This window comes from Mus caroli, unplaced genomic scaffold (assembly GCF_978045245.1).
Source record: "Mus caroli unplaced genomic scaffold, Mus_caroli_1 scaffold_5, whole genome shotgun sequence".
NCBI classification, from domain to species: Eukaryota; Metazoa; Chordata; class Mammalia; order Rodentia; family Muridae; genus Mus; species Mus caroli.
The window spans coordinates 2,236,167-2,255,635 of NW_028227260.1; the positions used below are offsets into that span (position 1 = coordinate 2,236,167).

General features: G+C 38.1%; 1 protein-coding gene and 1 pseudogene across 1 annotated transcript in view; both read right to left on the reverse strand.

Moving 5' to 3' along the window:
- Positions 1–6,091, reverse strand: part of Mid1 (midline 1) — a 369,236-nt gene extending 363,145 nt beyond the window's left edge. The window contains exon 1 of the mRNA XM_085837898.1: positions 5,993–6,091. The gene's annotated coding sequence lies outside the window, so the exon portion shown is untranslated. The remainder of the gene's footprint in view (positions 1–5,992) is intronic.
- A 7,695-nt stretch (positions 6,092–13,786) lies between these two features.
- Positions 13,787–14,307, reverse strand: LOC110287321 (coiled-coil-helix-coiled-coil-helix domain-containing protein 2 pseudogene; annotated as a pseudogene).
- Positions 14,308–19,469: the final 5,162 nt, after the last annotated feature.

Here is a 19,469-nt window from a genome sequence, read left to right on the forward strand (position 1 = left end):
GAACCTAGAGAGGAATTTCCAGAGGCCAGACAGTGGAATTATACATATCATAGAAAATTCTTCTGAGAATGCTGGGAATATGGATTGGCAAAATCTTCACACAAATCCTGCAGTGAACATGAAATCAACCATGTGCCCTTTGGTCTGTGTAAACTCTTGGATTACACGTCCCAAGTCTTATAGTCCTTTTTTTTTTTTACAAGTGATAAGGAACCTCAGCTGAAAATATCTATCTTGTTCTTATATGGGATACTGTCATCCAAGATGAGGAGAAGCTGGAGTGAAAATGAAAGAATTCACCATAGAATGGAAGGTAATAGCTTTCCTGTATATTATCAACAAGGAGAAATCTTCACTTAGAAAATTTATAGTGTTGAGTTCCCTGCTGCCATGCCACCTTATACCATACCACATCCCACCCCACCCACCACACTACACCACACCACACCATCCACATATATTCTATGCCCAGGGAGTTACTAATCTCTTTTCAACTTTCAGGAGTAGTAAGTCTGTGGGATTACAATGCTAGCTCCTTCATAAGACTTCCAAGGAAATGACTGTCATGTATCTCTTTGAATTGTACCACCAACACGTAATACAGATGTTTATGGCATAAATTTAACATGTCCTCTGAGAGATTATACAGCCAGTGAATGGAACTATAAAATTCAGCCTCAAAACTTTTATCTTTCCTATTCCACTGATCTACAAATAACTCATCCTCCTTCCCAAATCCAGGTTACCTAGCTGGACTCTCAACTTTAAGAGTACTACTACTACAACTATTTCTATAGTTATATAAATTAAATCTGTCCTGGAAGTTTTATTTTGCATTTCTTTGTCAGTCACTATTTCCTGTTCAAGATTTTAGTTTCCTCTAATGATTTCAACTCTGAAATATCATGAAAATTGATCTCTCTTCACTTCTGCCACCACAGCACAAGTATATGTAGATATCTTCTTCCCCAGGCAGCTTTCCTTGTTCCTGCTTGATCCACACCAAATCACTCTGGCATATCTTATATCTGACCCGTTTTCTATGTTGCTGCCAATGTGGACTTTTCCAAAGACAAATGTCACCGTGATCAGCTAAACCTTCCTACTGTGATATGGCATACGTGGCTCCAGATTAGATCTTTTATTTCTTTCATAACACCTTTACTATTTGTTATGTTATAGTTTATCCATGTTTATTTCTTATGATAGAATACCATCTACATAAATCCATGTTCCACTTGAGCCTTAGTCTGTAAGGTGATAAATATTGTTATAAGGACATTGAGCATTCCCTTTGCACCTGAAATCGGGAGCTACTTAGGAGGTTTATCTCGCCTATAATTGTTATTTTATGGATGAAGATGAGGCAGATACAAACTTAAATATTCATTCTTAATATGCCTAAAGGAGTGCTTACAATAAATGAAGACTGAAATGGTTCTATTATAGATTCATTGTTTTCCTTTCTTAGGGGCATATAATTATAAACGAGGGTATCATAAACTTGGTGGGAATACTTCTAATATAGGGGGCACTTGATCTACATTTGCTGAAGCTGTACCTCTTTAACATGTATGAAATAATAAAGTGCTTATCTATGTACCCAAAGATATCAGACTAAATCAAATCCCCAAGAAGTTTAAATCACATGGCACAACCCATTGTGCAAATCTTCTGAAGCAACTTGGAAAACACTACCATTGTTTTGTTTTGTAACTTTGAGCCAAGGCTACCCAGTTGGAGTAAACTTATCTGCTCTCTGATAGTTTATCCACTGCTTTGTTTCCTAGGGCAATACATGATGAGTGTGTCAGTGTGGATATAAATAACTATACAATTAGATACTCAAGGGGGAGAATAATTTTGGCTTAAATAGCCAAGGCCTCTGTTGCAGAATAATACCTATAAATAATACATTTCCTGGCTCAAGCCCTTTGACAAAAATTCCAAATCTGTCACGTGTTAAAACTCAAACTGTCAAATTGAGGAGGTTCTGCATAATTTCATTTCTGTCTCAAGTTGAAACAAGTGAAAAGCAACCCACAAGAGAGTGTGAGCATTCTCTGTCACACACAAGTCAAGGCATCCCAAAGAATGCTGTATTCCCCAGAGCACTGGAGTCTACGTTTATTTTTCTCTTAAAACGAAAGTAGCATTAACTAAACCCTTTCCATTTAAGATTTAGTTGGATACATAGATAGGCACTTTATTATTTAACACGTGTTAAATATTTTATACATGTTAAAATGTTCATGTCTGGGAACATGTGTGATATAATGCCAGACATACAGTCAGTCAATACATACGTGTTGGTTCTAAAAATGAGGTGGTAGATTATACATCTTCCATTAAATAATGGTAGGATTGAAAAAGTAGAAGCAGAAATACACTGATAGCCCACTTAACTATTCGATTATTTTAAAGTCACAACAGCTTCTCTTTTTACTTCACAAGAAGTGTTACTAGAACTCCTACCTTAATGACTTCTCCGTGATGCTGAACCAGTATCCAAGGCTCTTGCGCTACCTAGTGTTCTAGAAATGCTTCTTCTCAGTGTTGTGTCCTAAGAGTCCATGACAACTCAAGAGAGAACAGTTCATTTTAAAATTTTCTATGCTGAGAATGGAATCTAGGGTGTTATGTATGCTAATCAAACTCTCTACCAAAGAACTCAAACCCTGAATGACATAGTGGTATTGTAAACAAAATATAAAGTGCTACAACCCAGTAGAACCCCTGTCATTTAGAGATGCCCTGTAGTGAGATTATAGTGGTTTCTTTCCTCTGTCAGCACATGAAGCTCCTTGGAATCCACTTGGCATTATTTGGTTATTTAAATCCTTTCACCATGTCAGTTAACTGCCCAGCACCTGGTGGTGTATTGTACCCTTGAGATCTGAAGCTCTGACTTACAGATTGATCAGCATAACAAAGTGAGTAACTAAATGACTCAGCATTAAACTACATTTCACATGCCTTATACCATTCACATTATGAAATCTCTCTTTACACGGATGTTGTTATCTGTTGCATGGAGACACAGTGCAAGTTCATCTGTCTCTTATATGCATACGTTTCCTTCAGAGTACATAGCATAGGACTTCAGAAAGTGCTTGATCATTATTTGCTGAATGAATGTTATGGGATTTAATAATGTAACTTTAAAAAATGGCAATTGATATCAAATGGTAGGCAGATGAAGGCTGAAAATACCAACCAAAAAGAATAATAGAATCAATAACCTAATGCTAGCTACAAAAACAAACTAACACACACACACTGGGGAGTGGGAGGGAGAGGAAGAGGAAGAGGAAGAGGGAAAGATGGGGAAGAGAGAGAGGGAGGAAGGGAGAGAATATATGTGTGTGTGTGTATTTATATTTTAAAAAATCCTTCTGATATTAAATGAAATACACAGGATTTGAAAAGCCCAATGATTTCAGGGTAAATAATAAAAATTAGAATATTTTTCTTGACTCCTAAGGCAAACAAATTTGTAGCATTTTGATATGCTTAATCAGCATCATGGGCCTGAATTGTATGAACAAAGTAATCATATCTGAAACTCACTCATAGCAATGCTAGGCAGCCTATATACTAGCCAGTTTTTCTTAAGGAATATGACCTAAGATAACAAGATACCACCCAAAAAAAGAGGCATGAGTAAGTTTGAACCTAACTATAGTTTATAGGGTGCATATCACACTTAAGGAAGTCACAACTCATGAATACATCAAAATTCTTAGAAGATCTATCCTCCCCATCATGCCCAGCACTCAGGATCTTTTTAGCCTTTTTTTTTTTTTTTTTTAAACAGGAAATCTACTGCTATCTCATAGTTCTAAGGATGCTGCTAAATAATTGCACTCTTCATATCAGAACATAGCACCAGTGATTTGGAAGGGTTAATGTAAAACTATACCATCTTAACTGTCTTATGTCAGAGGATAATTTGGACACTAATGAATTTAATCTTCAAGAAGGAATCCACATGGAACTTTGATAATGCTGAAGTTTCCCATTCCATAACCAGTATTGTTACCTGTAAATGAGCTTGTGATGAGACTGAGATGCATATATTCTACAGCTAATACTTCCAATCATCTGTAACAACCCATATGTCACTGGCAAGGAAGTTAAATGTGAAATTCAAAATCCTTATGAAGACCCTCATCCTCTCTGACCCAGGAGACTTTTATGTCTTCCTAGTTATATATCCCTTTGGCTGTTAATGTAATCAGTACGTAATAACAATGTACACATCAACTCACAAGATAAATGGTAGACATGCCAGTTGCTTTGGCTTAGGGCCATCTAATCGGCAGCATGGTGAGACAACCTGGTATTAAACCATCTGTTATTAAGTGTCTATTTTAAAATAGTGTTTTTTGTCTCCTGGGTTAGTCACTCCCACTGATAGCTGCCCAATATTAACATTCCCTTTTTTTTTTCCAAGCAGCAATGTACAGATAACAACTTTAAACACTTTCATTATTCCCACACAGCCATGCTATTTTTTTATTTAATAAAATGTCTCCCATAGGTTATACCCTTCTTTTCCACTTCTATCTCATGGCAATGAACAAGCAGCATTTAAATTGTTTTATTAAACATGGTTGTATTGTTTAGAGTGAAAGACCCTAAGGAAAATTTGTCAGAGATTTTGTTCTTAGTAGTCAGATGTCAACCTTTTTTAAGACAATAACCTCACTGCAAGCAGGAGAGCAGAATATGATTTTCAATTATCAACAAAAAGGTGCACATTCTGTCAAATCTGATTTGAGAACTTTCCTTTATATTGATTTAGGAAATTAATATCCTATTATCGCAAATCTGCAACCAGATCCTCATTGCCACCTGTTGCACAATCTTGTAACACAAATTTTTAGGATAAAGTATTGTGCAGGACAGAAAAAAGACAGCTTTCATTTGAAAGATGAGCAGTCACAACATTTATCAAAACTATCCAAACTAACCCAAATCAATAAACCAGTTTCCTTTACAAAGGTAAAATTTACAAATTTGACCTTATTTCAAATCACTTTTGACAAGTATGAAAAGCAGCTTTCATTTCAAAGACTTTACCTATGCCTCTGAAGTTGAGGGAAATGGGTTTTTCAGGATTCCTTTCACAGTTGCCTTTTACATTTGACTGTTTCCAAATATAACTAAACTTTCCCTATAAGTTTGCTAAGTACTTTCACATCCCCATATTTAATTACAGTCAGACTGAGAGTTTTATATATGTATAGAGCACAGCCAATTTTAACTCAATTGACCACAGTGCCCTTGACATAACGCCTTATTCATCACTTGCAGCTTATATATAAACAGGCACATGCTAGTTGTCAAAATGCGAAAGTGAATTTCTATGTGTCTAGAACAAAGGAGGCAGCTCTGCCGCATTCTCTCCTCGGTGTCTCAGAAGGTGTCCTTTATTACATACACAGGATGCAAGTATTTTGCTCCTCGGGAATGAAAAATGATACTTCAGCCTGCCTTGTTTAAAATGATAAATTCTGTTTCTGCAGACTATCACCCTGCCTGTGGATTTCAGAATCCTTCTTAGATTTACTCTTACTTCCTTGGGGACTCGGCATTCCTTTGAAAGCACCCCCAAACTCATCTGCACTGTTTCAGAGTGCAAGAAAGATGAGAAAGTTTGCTCTTCACGATGATCTGGAAACTCTTGCCCAGTTTAAAAATTAAGACAGAAAGAACAGAAAAAGAAAAAAAAAAACACTTTCTGGAATGTCTAAGGTGTTAGGACTATTGCCTCAGTGGATTTTTGATGTGCAAAGCAGACAGAGAGGAGTTGGCTGGAGGTATGGGGAAGCATTGTGTTTGTTCAGGAAGGATCTGTGGTGTTAGAGGCGAGCAATGCCTCTCCCTATGCTTCCTGGGTGAGAGCAGTGAGGCGTGCCCCTTAGCAGAAGCAAGCAAAGAGAGAAAGAGAAAGAGAGAGAGAGAGCAGGAAAACAGGAAAACTTACCGGCTTCCCCATCTTTCCCAGGATCGCAGGTTTGTTTCTCAGTTGGGAGCTGGAAGAATCAAACCTGTGGGTCCTCCAAGGAGGCTGCTCCAGGGCAAGTGCAGACTCTGTTCTTCGCCTCGGATCAGCTGAATGGCTGGGGCGTTCAGGAAGCTTGCTCTGTCCAGCTGGGAATCGCTCCCCCTCTCCAGGGTGTGTGCTTACATGCCTCTCAGTCAGAGCAAAAATATATGCCAAACTCAGGTCAGCCTAACAGGTTTCCTTATATAGGTAAACATGAATTGCATTCCTGGTGAAAGAAGTTAACTAAGAACCCGTAACCTAGTTAACTCTATACATGCCAGAAGGGCTCAGTCAGTTGACCTGCAGAGGGTTTGGTTGCAGTACAAAGGGATTTGTGGGATTTAATTAAAATCATCTTTATCCTGGCAGTCTGCAAAAATTGGCCCTTTTAGTGTAACTGAGAATTAACAGCTAGTATTTTATATCATGCACTATGACCAACCCTATATTATCTGAAGGCATTGTAAGGAGAAATAAATCAAAGTTTAAGATATCATAATTTCTCTTTCGCGATTTTAAAAACAGGGCAATTAATTTTGAGATTATTTCCAAAGAAGTAAAACCTGTGGCAGAATGGGAATGAGAAGAGAATAAACTTGCACAAAACAAGGCACAACTGCCTTATTTGAGCCTAGCAACTTAGAGTTATTCACCTTTCCCAGGTCTTTAGTAGATACTACAGTATAAACATTTGATGTTTATTTGCTTTGCAATGCAGTGCTTACTACATCTTCAGGTGAAATCTATAGATGGAAGAAGGCCTAACTCAAGTTTGAAATATAGTTTAAAATATGACACATGTAGATTTTCTAATACTTGACTCTTTCTCTGCACTTCTGTCTCCTAATAAAGTAGTAATTGTTTTTCATTTTAATTCATTCCACTAAAGACTTAAGAAGTAGAGTTGTAAGGTTCTCCTATGCTTTTAATGTAGATAAAGACTGTCTAACAAGTATAATTAATCCTTTAAAGAATCACTTGGTCTTATTATATCCACCAGCTGACTGCCCATTGAGTAGTGACAACCTTATTAAAAATATCTTAGTGCTGTTTTTGTTCTCTGCTTCAGAGAGAATGAATGTTGTCATGCCACTGAAGCCAGCACCAATGCAAACTGATCACAAAGAATTCCACTAATTTAACAGTCTAGAAGATCAACTTTAAACAACATTTCAGTCTGAGCAAAGGCAATCACTCTTCTTATCTCTGTAGGAATGCTGTAAAGTGTGTATTCTTTCCTTTTCACCATAATCAAATGGGCTGAGAAAGGTAAAGTGATTAACACCCAACATCTCAGGATCAATTTGTGATAAATCCCATTCCCTAGATCTTCTTGAATTTAACTCCAATGGCATTTCTGATAAAAATCAATTTTAAGAAACAGAAAAATATTAAAATGGCACTTTCCCATGTCCAATTTTATTTTTAATAACAATATGTTCAAATAGTTTGAATATAATGCACAAATTTATTTAAGATAAAAATATTTTCCAGAAAGTCATAATTTATTGATGAGTGCATTTGAATATCTCTAAACTGAGCATAAAATGAGATCAGAATTGTACTTTCATTGAATGTGAGTTGGGGTTGTGAAATATTATAAAAACATAACTTCGAATGTATTGCACTCATTTTCTTATTCTGTTCATAGGATCCACAGCCTTGTTATATCAAGTTAAGACCCATCTTAATTCCTCCATTGGAAGGCATGTTAGTGTATTCTCTATATTGGGTTTTCACTAATGTTTAAAGTTTGGTGCCATTCCAGGTAAATTGCTTTTATTAATACAGTCTATGTATGATACTCCACTCTTTATACACTCACAATTCCTGCTGTTGCAAGTAATGTTTATGCAGGAAATTTAGAATGTATCAACATGTTGCTACAAGACAAAGAATGCATTTTTCCCCAGGGGAGAGGAAAGCTTTAAATGTCTTAAGCTGGCCTCTAAATTTATTGTTGAAACTCTTAATAAACAATTGTTTAGGTTTTAAACACAAAATACTATAGACTATAATTATTGAACTAGAAGTTCAAGATGAAATTAGGATATTGAAATAGCTTATTGTAAAGAGGCAACACAAGTCTCTGTGAAATTAAGTTCGATTAACTAAAGAAATTGTTTGAAAAAAGCTTGGTCACTGATGCAGCATTGAACATAGCCATAGAGAACCTCAGTGAGAGAGTACTTGCAGTTGAGCAATTACACCATGCCAAAAACTAAAACAAAACTGCACTTGTGGAAAAGTAAATAAAATATAGGCCTTACTTGAAGTGTAGAAAAAAACAATGTGGTCTAAAGAAAATATCAGGGAATAGATTTTTTTGAAATTCACAACGATTTATATCTAATGAGCAGCTGAGCCACATTTCAAACCTTGGTCCACCAGACACTGGAATGCTTGCTATTTTTACTCCATCCCAAGTATGCCACACTATTCAAAGAATGGTAAATGAGTTAGTGGCAGAATATGCATCAAATTAACTTTACTTCTTGAATGTATGACTTTGGGCAAGTGGCTTAAAATTTATGATTCTCACCTACAAATTGAGAGTAAAACAAAAGAAAATAAAATCAAATAGTTTTATATTTCACAGATTTCTGGAAGTTCCTCATGAGATTTCATGTCAACAAGTCCATATACACTACTGATGCTTCTTTTAGCCCAGGCTTTCATCGGTATGCTTGGTAAACAACTATAAGCAAGCTTTATATATGCTAGCTATGGGGCTAGCCAACTTGAAGGAAATAATATTTACATGCATACGGTACAATGTGGAACTGGAACTCAAGAGTGTTTTACTGAAGACCTGTATGAATACAGGAATATTATTAAATGGATGCCACTCATGCTCCCACTGTCACTGTGCATAGTTCAAGTATTTTAACCAAATAAAGGTTGATCTTGCCATGACAATGCCTGTAGAACTAACCTGACCCAAATAAATTAAATACCAGACAAGAGTAAAATATAATTCAGTAGTCATATATCACAACAATGTCCCTTTTCTAACAGTTGAGAATGATCAATTCAATCAAACAGCATATTGGCAATGCTATAAAAGCTGGATACTCAGTGCATTTTTATTAATTATGTACAAAACTATTTTAAACACTCCTAAATCCTATGGTGTTCAGTTAACTAAAAATATATTTTAATTCACTGTTGTTCAAAAAAAAACCCCACATGTAATTGGTATGTTCTATGTTTAAGGAGGTATCAAGAACACATTAAAAAAATGATACACAGAGAATAATAATATAATAATAATCAGATTTAATAAAACTGTGTAGAAAAAATAATATGATAATTGTGTCAAGATTATGTTAGATTAGGTAAGATTATGCCAGAGCTACAAGCAGTCCACAAATCTTAGTTGTTTAGCAGAACAAAGTTGTATTTCTCATTATGATTTCTCAAGTCAACAAACTCAAAATATGTGGATGTGTCACTACTTTCAACATCTCTTTTTATCATTGTAAGATAAGGAATAGCGATTTGGTGAATCATTCACTAGCTTTCAAAACTTTAATAGGTTCATCTAAAACCATTGATTATATTTGTGTTCAACATTCAACTCTTATTTTGAATGCAATAGTATCTAATCAGTCATTTCCTGCCTTAAAATGACAGTATTGTTTCAGAAATGATTTTGAGGATGAATACTTAATCCATCCCAGTCACTCACATGGGTGATAAAATATGCGATAAAGTGAATTAATTTGAAGATGGAAGGGTGGGATTAAAGATAAAGAATATGTATGACAGAAACTATAATAACCTAACACTAACTTGTGAAATCAATATATACAGGTAACCTACCACTTTTATTTGTAAAACTTCTTAGGATAACTATTGTGGTAGGGATCTGGGGTGATATCTCAGCAGTTAGGAGCTTACTACTCTTACATAGGATCTGAGTATGATGTCCAGCACCCAATAGTAGCTCACAACCATCTGTAACTTCAGTTCCAGGGGATACAGTGCCCTCTTCTGGCTACCACAGGCAAAATACACATACATGATACACATACACAAAATACACATACATGATACACACACACAAAATACACATACATGACACACACACAAAAATACACATACATGATACACACACAAAATACACATACATGATACACACACACAAAAATACACATACATGATACACACACACAAAATACACATACATGATACATACATGCTACACTCTCTGGTCGAGTCAGCTGGACAAGCCAAAAAGCTTAAAAGTCACTCATGAGGCAAAAGAGTTTCAAGGAAGCTCTCCTCCTGGAGTCTAGCATTCTCTATCCATATATTAATTTTTCATTCCCGTGTTCCATTCCTGCGTTAGTCTAGTGTATGGATCCACGTGCTCTCTTTCAGTATTTTCCTATTATAAGTGCCTTTTAAGATTGAATTCTGACATAGCTAAAGCCTTCTGCCAGTGTTCCAACAGTCCTAAAACGTCCTTGAACTAGACAGTGACATTCAGAATAGCCTCTGTTATTACACTATCAAAAAAAGCCAAGTCGCTCCCATATACAGGAATTTACTATGGTTTAGGAAGTAGATCAGGCTGTGGTTTTAGAGTATTGCATTATTCATGAGATGGTTAGCTAGAAAGTTAGAACCATGACTTGGGTGTGAAAGCCCTTGCCCTAGGAGTGAAAAGTTCTCACACCTGGCTTCTAAGACTATAGCTGACCTTAGATAGGGCTGACTTTGTCTCAGTTATTTTATAGCCCATTTCCTGCCAGTCTTTGCGTTTCCATTCCTCTGTTCTGTGTAAGAGTCATTAAGCATCCAGTTACCTCATTTTGTACCTTGCGGGTATGTCACCCAACATCCTTATTGTCTTCTGTATAAAAAGTCTGATGCTCAATTCAAAAATTACACTCAGATTCCACATGACCTCTCCTGTGTGTGTCTGTTTGTCATTCATCCACCTTTTGCCCACCTGCATCGAGAGACCCATTCCACACAGACACAGGGACCCAGAGGGTCTGTGGCACACACACATTCACACAGATAAACATTTAAACAAATAAAATAAACCTTAAAGAAAATATCACTTTTTGCAGATGATATGATAGTATATATAAGTGACCCTAAAAATTCCACCAGAGAACTCCTAAGCCTGATAAACAGCTTCGGTGAAGTAGCTGGATATAAAATTAACTCAAACAAATCAATGGCCTTTCTCTACACAAAGAATAAACAGGCTGAGAAAGAAATTAGGGAAACAACACCCTTCTCAATAGTCACAAATAATATAAAATATCTTGGCGTGACTCTAACTAAGGAAGTGAAAGATCTGTATAATAAAAACTTCAAGTCTCTGAAGAAAGAAATTATAGAAGATCTCAGAAGATGGAAAGATCTCCCATGCTCATGGATTGGCAGGATCAACATTGTAAAAATGGCTATCTTGCCAAAAGCAATCTACAGATTCAATGCAATCCCCATCAAAACTCCAACTCAATTCTTCAACGAATTAGAAAGTGCAATCTGCAAATTCATCTGGAATAACAAAAAACCTAGGATAGCAAAAACTCTTCTCAAGGATAAAAGAACCTCTGGTGGAATCACCATGCCTGACCTAAAGCTTTACTACAGAGCAATTGTGATAAAAACGGCGTGGTACTGGTATAGTGACAGACAAATAGACCAATGGAATAGAATTGAAGACCCAGATATGAACCCACACACCTACGGTCACTTGATCTTCGACAAGGGAGCTAAAACCATCCAGTGGAAGAAACAGAGCATTTTCAACAAATGGTGCTGGCACAACTGGTTGTTTTCATGTAGAAGAATGCGAATCGATCCATTCCTATCTCCTTGTACTAAGGTCAAGTCTAAGTGGATCAAGGAACTTCACATAAAACCAGAGACACTGAAACTTATAGAGGAGAAAGTGGGGAAAAGCCTTGAAGATATGGGCACAGGGGAAAAATTCCTGAATAGAACAGTAATGGCTTGTGCTGTAAGATCGAGAATTGACAAGTGGGACCTCATGAAACTACAAAGCTTCTGCAAGGCTAAAGACACCATCAATAAGACAAAAAAACCACCAACAGATTGGGAAAGGATCTTTACCTATCCTAAATCAGATAGGGGACTAATATCCAATATATATAAGGAACTCAAGAAGGTGGACTCCAGAAAGTCCAATAACCCCATTAAAAAATGGGGCTCAGAACTGAACAAAGAATTCTCACCTGAAGAATACCAAATGGCAGAGAAGCACCTGAAAAAATGTTCAACATCCTTAATCATCAGGGAAATGCAAATCAAAACAACACTGAGATTCCACCTCACACCAGTCAGAATGGCTAAGATCAAAAATTCAGGTGACAGCAGATGCTGGCGAGGATGTGGAGAAAGAGGAACACTCCTCCATTGTTGGTGGGATTGCAAGCTTGTACAACCACTCTGGAAATCAGTCTGGCGGTTCCTCAGAAAATTGGACATAGTACTACCGGAGGATCCAGCAATACCTCTCCTGGGCATATATCCAGAAGATGTCCCAACCGGTAAGAAGGACACATGCTCCACTATGTTCATAGCAGCCCTATTTATAATAGCCAGAAGCTGGAAAGAACCCAGATGTCCCTCAACAGAGGAATGGATACAGAAATTATGGTACATCTACACAATGGAGTACTACTCAGCTATTAAAAAGAATGAATTTATGAAATTCCTAGCCAAATGGATGGACCTGGAGAGCATCATCTTGAGTGAGGTAACACAATCACAAAAGAACTCACACAATATGTATTCACTGATAAGTGGATATTAGCCCAAAACTTAGGATATCCAAGATATAAGATACAAGTTGCTAAACGCATGAAACTCAAGAAGAATGAAGACCAAAATGTGGACACTGTGCCCCTTCTTAGAATTGGGAACAAAACACCCAGGGAAGGAGTTACAGAGACAAAGTTCGGAGCTGTGATGAAAGGATGGACCATCTAGAGACTGCTGTATCCAGGGATCCATCCCATAATCAGCCTCTAAACGTGGACACCATTGCATACACTAGCAAGATTTTGCTGAAAGGACCCAAAGATAGCTGTCTCTTGTGAGACTATGCAGGGGCCTAGCAAACACAGGAGTGGATGCTCACAGTCAGCTATTGGATGTATCACAGGGCTCCCAATCGAGAAGCTAGAGAAAGTACCCAAGGAGCTAAAGGAATCTGCAACCCTATAGTTGGAACAACATTATGAACTAACCAGTACCCCGGAGCTCTTATCTCTAGCTGCATATGTATCGAAAGATGGCCTATTCGGCCATCACTGGAAAGAGAGGCCCATTGGACTTGCAAACTTTATATGCCCCAATATAGGGGAATGCCAGGGCCAAAAGAATGGGAATGGGTGGGTAGGGAAGTGGGGGGCGCTATGGGGGACTTTTGGGATAGCATTGGAAATGTAATTGAGGAATATATGTAATAAAAAATAAAAAAAATTTTAAAAAAAGAAAATATGATGTCATTAACCATCTGAACACTAGTATGAAGATAAGTTCTTTCCAAATACTTTTTTTTTTCAGAATAACCAATTTATTTATTTTTTTAACTCACAATCACAACACAGTCCAAGAAGGCCAAACACGTGCCCAGTAACCAACACTACATACAAGCCTCAGTAACCATCCATAGTTAGATCTCTTTCATGGCCATTCCAAAGCAACGGAGCTGTTAGAAATATAACGGTCCACACTTGTACTATCAGTTATACAGAACCAATGTTACATCTCTTCAGCTTGATTTTCTTGATTAGATTAAACCATTTGCAATCCTGCACTGCCGCAGCACCTCATTGAAGCCCTCACAGAGCTTGACATCACTCTGGTTCTGAGCACACTCCAGAAACTGCTTGATCTCTAGAGAGCAAGGTCCAAAAGACTGCTGGTTCTGCAGCTGGGCTCCCTGAGGCACCTGGTAAGTGAGGTCAGGCTTTGTGGGCTCAGCACTACCACCTCCGCTGAAGCCCCCAGTGATGGTGTGACCCAGGGTGTGCCCCACTGCAGAGCCCACAGCCACACCGGCAGTGGTGGTAGCCATCTGGGCCATCAGGCCTGGCTGTCGGGGCACAGCGGCAGGTGAGCCAACTGCAGATGGTGCAGCTGCTGCTGGAGACTGAGCTGCAGGTGCTCTTCGGGGAGCAGCCCTCACCTGAGGGGCCCGGCTGGCCGGAGGAGTCACCCGGGAAGTCTGGCTTCGGCTTCCATGCGGCATCCTAACTGCTCAGTTGTCTCACCGATCAGCGAAGACAAACTGCCAAATACTGCTTCTTAGACCCACAATTTAGTATATTAGCTATACATAAGCAAAAGCAGAGATTTCCAAAGATTATAGGTGTAAATCAGAGGCCAGAAAAGATTTTTATAGATAGCCCAATAATAAATATTTTCAAGTTTTGCTAGAAAAAAATATCTCTTGTATTTAACTCAACTCCACCATTAAGCAGCCATATATAATGTTTAAGTGAATGTTTGTGCTGGCATGCCAATAAAACTTTATTAATCAAATTAGGCCCTTGACTTTGGCTATATACAGACCCCTGTTTTCTGCATTATAAGTTTTTCAGAATAATAAGGTATCCAAAATGATTGCAAATGTCAGAATGCAGGAGAGATCCAATTTTGGCCATTTTATTCTGGCTTTTGTTTCTTTTGCAATGCTTTCTACAGTGAATAAGCTGGTTAAATAATGTAAATTAAATTAATCAAAATAATTCTATAGAAAAGTCCTAAAATATTCCAAAATAAATTGTAAGAAATCATTCTTGAAAGTGTCATGAATATAATATCCAAAATATATTTTACCTTTCTATTTTGTCAAATAATTATGAATTATATTTTCCTTGAACGAAATATAAGTTCTTTATAAGTAGCCAAGAACAATGAATCAAATGTCATCTTTAGAGACAGGTAAAGATGGGGACAAGATGTCACTTATCCAATGCCAAAATAGTGGTGAAGGAGATGGAAAGAACTAGATGCCTCCAGTCCTAGAGCTTGATAAATGCCAGTGTGCAATGGCATAGACACAGGAATGCATGGACTAAGAAGTGTTTCCTATAAAAGGGAAAGTGAGTTCAATAATAAACAAAATACTCACATGTGGAGGCTATGGGTTATGTCCTTTCTTACATTCTTTGATATTTTCATGTATTTCTAGAATGCTTTTTCATCATTTTCACACATACCCCCATTTCCCTCTCATTCCCTCCCTGTCTGACTGAAACTCCTTTCCTCTACAAAAAAACCTCTCTACTTTCATATTTTTCTACTTGTATGTTTGATTGAGTTTAATTATTTGAGGGTTACTGCAAGGAAAGCCCAGGATTCCACATGTCATCTTTCATCCCCTCCCCAAATGGTCTCCACAGACTCTTAAGCTTTAACTCAATTTGGTTCAGAGCCAACCACAGGCTCTCCCCTTTTTTTTTAAAAAGAATTAGGTATTTTCCTCAATTATATTTCCAATGCTATCCCCAAAGTCCCCCATACCTTCCCCCCCCGACACTCCCCTACCCACCCACTCCCACTTTTTGGCCTTGGTGTTCCCCTGTACTGGGGCATATAAAGTTTGCATGTCCAATGGGCCTCTCTTTCCAGTGATGGCCGACTAGGCCATCTTTTGATACATATGCAGCTAGAGTAAAGAGCTCCAGGGTACTGGTTAGTTCATAATGTTGTTGTGCCTATAGGGTTGCAGATCCCTTTAGCTCCTTGGATACTTTCTCTAGCTCCTCCATTGGGGGCCCTGTGATCCATTCAATAGCTGACTGTGAGCATCCACTTATGTGTTTGCTAGGCCCCGGCATAGTCTCACAAGAGACAGCTATATCCGGGTCCTTTCAGCAAACTCTTGCTAGTGAATGCAATGGTGTCAGCGTTTGGAGGCTGATTATGGGATGGATCCCTGGGTATGGCAGTCTCTAGATGGTCAATCCTTTTGTCTCAGCTCCAAACTTTGTCTCTGTAACTCTCTCCATGGGTGTTTTGTTCCCAATTTTAAGAAGGGGTAAAGTGTTCACACTTTGGTCTTCATTCTTCTTCAGTTTCATGTGTTTTGCAAATTGTATCTTATATCTCTGGTATACTAAGTTTCTGGGCTAATATCCACTAATGCAATCCCCATCAAAATTCCAACACAGTTCTTCAACAAATTAGAAAGAGCAATCTGCAAATTCATCTGGAATAAAAAAAAAAAAAAACTAGGATAGCAAAAACTCTTCTCAAGGATAAAAGAACCTCTGGTGGAATCACCATGCCTGACCTAAAGCTTTACTACAGAGCAATTGTGATAAAAACTGCATGGTACTGGTATAGTGACAGACAAGTAGACCAATGGAATAGAATTAAAGACCCAGAAATGAACCCATACACCTATGGTCACTTGATCTTCGACAAGGGAACTAAAACCATCCAGTGGAAAAAAGACAGCATTTTCAACAAATGGTGCTGGCACAACTGGTGGTTATCATGTAGAAGAATGAGAATTGATCCATTCCTATCTCCTTGTACTAAGGTCAAATCTAAGTGGATTAAGGAACTCCACATAAAACCAGAGACACTGAAACTTATAGAGGAGAAAGTGGGGAAGAGCCTTGAAGATATGGGCACAGGGGGAAAATTCCTGAATAGAACAGCAATGGCTTGTGCTGTAAGATCGAGAATTGACAAATGGGACCTCATGAAACTGCAAAGCTTCTGCAAGGCAAAAGACACCGTCAATAAGACAAAAAGGCCACCAACAGATTGTGAAAGGATCTTTACCTATCCTAAACCAGATAGGGGACTAATATCCAATATATATAAAGAACTCAAGAAGGTGGACTCCAGAAAATCAAATAACCCCATTAAAAAATGGGGCTCAGAGCTAAACAAAGAATTCTCACCTGAGGAATACAGAATGGCTGAGAAGCATCTGAAAAAATGTTCAGCATCCTTAATCATCAGAGAAATGCAAATCAAAACAACCCTGAGATTCCATCTCACACTAGTCAGAATGGCTAAGATCAAAAATTCAGGTGACCACAGATGCTGGCGAGGATGTGGAGAAAGAGGAACACTCCTCCATTGCTGGTGGGATTGCAAGCTGGTACAACCACTCTGGAAATCAGTCTGGCGGTTCCTCAGAAAATTGGACATAGTACTACCGGAGGATCCAGCAATACCTCTCCTGGGCATATATCCAGAAGATGCTCCAACTTGTAATAAGGACACATGCTCTACTATGTTCATAGCAGCCTTATTTATAATAGCCAGAAGCTAGAAAGAACCCAGATGCCCCTCAACAGAGGAATGGATGCAAAAAATGTGGTACATTTACACAATGGAGTACTACTCAGCTATTAAAAAGAATGAATTTATGAAATTCCTAGGCAAATCGTTGGACCTGGTGGGCATCATCCTGAGTGAAGAACTCAAATGATATGTACTCACTGATAAGGCTCTCCCTTTTGATGAATGTTAAAATTCTCCTGAACCTCGATGATGACCATTTCTAAGAATACTTTTACCTTCAATTCTACTGCAAGGTGGTGACACTTTCTGCCCAGATGAATTTCACTGTGCCAGCCTTATTAGAAAATTTATTGTTGTATGTCTGTCTCCTATATTGGAAACTATTTCAAATAACAGCATCTCTGGCATCTACTTAATAGTTGTACTCCTGTTCTAAATAATAACACAAGCAAATGTTTTTAACATCATCAAATATCTTCAAGGAGACAAAATCATCATCTTTGGGAATTGGATTACTATAATAGCTTAATTGTTTTCCCTATCACTGCCATATTTTCTCTATAGTCTACATTCACAGAAATATAAAAATAATGTCTTGTAACGACATACATGAACTTATTCTAATTCTTGATTAAGAGACTTAGGATGCAATGTAATTTCCTTCCCATGGTCTCAGCATTTTTGTCAATCTGTTCTGGGATAGGTATTGAAACTAATATTGTAATGCTGTATGTGCTTATACTGGAAATCTTTGTCTTCAACATATTCAATTCTCGGTTGGTGGCTTAGTCTCTGGGAGCTCTGAGAGGCCCTCATTAATTGACACTGTTGTTCCTATGGGGTTGCTACTCCCCCTCAGTTCCTTTAGTCCTTCCCCAAATACTTCCATAGAGATACCTGACTTCAATCTAATGGTTGGCTGTAAGTGACTGCATTTGTCTCAGTCAGCTGCTGGTAGAGCCTCTCAGAGAACAGCCATGCCAGGCTCCTGTCTGCAAGTACAATATAGCATCTGTAATGGTGTCAGGGTCAGCATATGGAATGGATCACAAGTTGGGGTGGTCTCTTGATGACCTTTCTTTCAGTCTTTGCTCAGTTTTTGTTCCTGAATTTCCTTTAGACTGGAGCAATTCTGGATCAAAAATTTTGAAGGCAGGTGGGTGGTCTCTTGCCTCAACTAGGGGCCATGTCTATCTACTGGAGAAACCACAATTCTACAGGAGAATCTTTTTTATTGGATATTTTCTTTATTTACATTTCAAATGTTATCCCCTTTCCCAGTTTCCCCATGCCCCAAACTCCCTATCCCATCCTCCCTTCTCGTGCTTCTATGAGGGTGTTCCTCTACTCACCCACCCACTCTCACCTCTCCTAGAAGCATATGCTGGTCCGTGCCCCAGGGCACATGGGTAGAAGAGGACGGCCTTCTCTGGCCTTAGTGGGAGAGGAAGCACTTTATCCTGTGGAAACTGGATGCCCTAGGGAAGAGGAATGCTGTGGAGGGGTGAGGTGGAGGGGGACTGAATGGGGGAGTACCCTCTCAGAGGCAAAGGAGGTGCCAGGGGAGTTGGGATGAAGAATTCCAGAATGGGGGACCAGGAAGGAGGGCAACTTCCAGAATGTAGATAAATAAAATAATTAAAATTTTTAAAATATAAAAGGCAAAAAGGTGAGGATTTGAAATATGGTAAACAAAAATTGCATTCTCACAAGATTATTTTTTAGATAAAAATCATAAATCTTGAAACTTACAAAAATATAGTGTTATCTGGTAAATGTTTAGTTATGGCCTTTGTTGAATCTGTATATTCTAATTATGTTTATACTAGAAATTGTTTTATGTATCGCCCAGGAAAAAAAACTATTAAAAGTGTTTTGAAGAAAAAAAAACAAAACCATTCTCCTGTACAGTGTAGACTGAAGACTAACATCTCTCAAGGAATCCTTCAGGCCTGTAGGCCCAGATCTGGACTGCTGAAACATCCGGCCTTGTAGACAGGGTAGCTATCAGGTTCTCTGCCTCTTCACATATTGCTAAAGTACCAACCAATACCATATAAGCCAATCCCTTAAATATTGCTGGTTCCAAGATAGGAGAAAGACCTACAATCAAAGGAATCTGGGTCATTTTTAAAATCTGGCAAAG